Genomic DNA, 2,864 nt, shown 5'->3' on the forward strand with positions numbered 1-2,864 from the left:
TCATTCTCTGAATGAGTGTTAACAAACTCCTAATGCCATCATAATTCATAAGGCATGATTATAGACTGCACATTTAGAGTGCATGATTATAAGCTACACATTTATATAGACCCATGTTTTAGAAACTATTGATACATGAAAGATACATTGATTGTGAGATATATGTGATGGTTCGCTGATTCAGAAAGTTCGATGTGCCTACCTAGATGACATGAAAACAAGACGTGAACGAAAGCATTGCATTGATACTTGTGACATTTTGAAACGAATACTTGGTTGCTCAACATAATATACAAATTTAGAGTTGGAGATTTTCGAGAGCCTTAGTCTGAACTTTGAATCGAGGAAGGATATGAAAACTACATATGTACAACACAATTATGGTAACATGACTGCTCTATGACTTTACAAGCTAAGTTAGCTCACATCCGGAAATCACACTGTAAGTTGATCACACCGCAAATCACAGGATAAAGATGCACTTGCCACTCAAAATCACCTAGCACAAATTCAATCATATGGGAAGGCAGACTATGATAAAGATCTCCAATTTGATTCCCATATAGCTCTTTTATGAGACGGTATGTGACATGAAATCCACCGTCTCTTGTACAGACCGAGACGACATTAGATTCCAGGTTATTATTTCTCATTTTTTGCCTCAATTTCAGTGCCAAAAACTCCAACTCAACTGAAGGCGCCTGCAAATTAGGAACAGAGCATTAGATTTTGACTAAACTGAGCAAATGGAGCATTGTAATAGAGAACAGGCTGGGTCAATTTGATTTGGGAAAGGACATTAAATATCAAGTAAACATTCATTCGGGTTGGGATTAGGTTGGGTCAGTAGGTCACTTCAACAGGTGATCTTAAAGTGCTAGTGCTGAAATCTTTACTAAAAAAACCTGACCCTAACCACAAATTTTCACCTTATTTCAGAAATAGTTGTTTCAGGTTATAGGTTTACAGCTTAGAAAATGGGTCAGGTTATATTTGTGGGCCATGTCAACTTTTGAGAGGTCGATGATCCGCCTTGTATCCCACTAATCATACCTTGTATGTAGCTTGTGCTGCATGAATATATTTCCTAAGAAATGTTTTTATGGTAGGAACTGATAGTTGAAAGCACAGGAAGTTCAGAACTCTCCTTTCCATTAGCAATACCTGGCCAAAGCAATTCAGTCATGGACATTACTATTTAGAGAATTAAGACACTGTAAAATATGATAGACGAAAAAAAAATGCAATGTATTAATAGTTTCAGTAATCATTAAATCCACAGAAGACGCCTTCAATCAATTTTGCTACAAATTAGAGCTACTACCAGTGAAAAACTAACCATGACTGCCTTTGGGAGTAACCATCCATTCCAAAGTTAGTAATGGCCAATTGGTGATAATCATGACTCGGGGTTTAGAATTATCAATAAAAACCATACTCGTAGCCCATTTTACACACAGACAAGAAAATATGGTGAAAGACATTAGAAATAATGTAAGTAGGTGAAAGACAGACCTCTTCTTTTGAGTAACTGTTGGCTCATGGCTGTGATGTAGCCGAAGTCCACTACTTGTGGAGCACGAATTTCTTCGTATTTTCTGCCAATCACAAAGAAAGGAATCCAAGACACAATTACTTACCTACTCTTAACTATGCTGGTGCTTGTAGTAATGTACAAAAGAAACAAAGATCCTATCAAACTTAAACCAAATGGCAAATAAACAGCTTAGCTATCCCAGATTAATTCCTTAAACAAGCTAGAAACATGATCAATCTCTTCCCACTTTCCTAGTAAACTTAGTCTTTAGAGAAATTATACACACATAAGGGGCGGGCAACTATTAGTGAAAAAATCAAAAGCACATTTTTCTTTCCTATGTAGTAATAGCACAAAATCAAAAGGCTAACCTTCATCATCTTCATTGTTCTTCACTTACGGTCTGCCTTAGTCGGAGGTTTACCATTTAGGAACAGCCCAGAAGATCTTAAACGGGCGAGGCAACATACCCTAAAAGGGTTACACAAATTCACTAAGCACAAATTCCACCAAAAAACAAGCAATAAAAAACTATAACTAATACTCACTACGTCCCAATCATTTGTTTACCTTCGATTAAAATAACTCTCATGAATAACAATAAAGATAAACAAATGTTTCAGACGGAGGGGTTACAAAATTATCAACAGCATACCCTGTAAGCATTAAGCTCATTCTCCAACTCCTCCTTCCGCTGTTCGGCACGTCATTCAACAGAATCAACCCAACCCGAATCAAAGCCATAAGAATGCCTCAATCTTCCATTAATCCTCACAGCAACTTCCTTAAACAATTGAACATCTTCGCCTTTCTTAATCTCATCATACACCATGCGAAGTGCTTCAAGCTGCATATTAGGGTTTTCGTTATCGCATTGATCAGCGATGAAGATGAGACGCATGATCTTAGTGCGACCTGAAAGTATAGTCCCTTAAAGTTCAGGTCTTTATCTTACCATTAACTCGAAAATTAAATTTGGTTATTATACATAAATTGGGTCTTAAACCTCTCATTAAACATTTATTATTGTGTGAAGCGGTCTCATATTATAAGACAGTTTAATAATGTAAAAAATAATTATTTGGTACAGAATATTATGAGACGGTCTTAGTCTTTAATTTTTGATCATCTAATACAATAATAGTATGCATATGAATTCTAAAACAAACCAATCTACTTGTGAAGCAGGTCTTAAATTGATAGCTGAAGTTCCCTTTTATAAGTGGAAATATACAGGGTATTGCAACAAAAAAGGTGAAGGACTGGTAGTCGATGCGACATGTTTTCCGTTCGTTGGAGCTCGATGGATTACTTAGCTTCATGTTTT

At 36.2% G+C, this 2,864-nt stretch overlaps 1 long non-coding RNA gene across 1 annotated transcript; it reads right to left on the reverse strand.

Annotated features, from left to right (window-relative positions):
- Positions 1–224: 224 nt before the first annotated feature.
- On the reverse strand, positions 225–2,454 carry LOC141634397 (uncharacterized). Its single transcript, XR_012539119.1, has 5 exons — positions 2,193–2,454; positions 1,909–2,008; positions 1,516–1,598; positions 1,054–1,164; positions 225–701 (listed from the first exon to the last, which is right to left on the reverse strand). It is a non-coding gene; the product is annotated as an uncharacterized LOC141634397 (long non-coding RNA).
- Between the last annotated feature and the right edge of the window lie 410 nt (positions 2,455–2,864).

This window comes from Silene latifolia, chromosome Y (genome assembly GCF_048544455.1).
Source record: "Silene latifolia isolate original U9 population chromosome Y, ASM4854445v1, whole genome shotgun sequence".
Taxonomy (NCBI): domain Eukaryota; kingdom Viridiplantae; phylum Streptophyta; class Magnoliopsida; order Caryophyllales; family Caryophyllaceae; genus Silene; species Silene latifolia.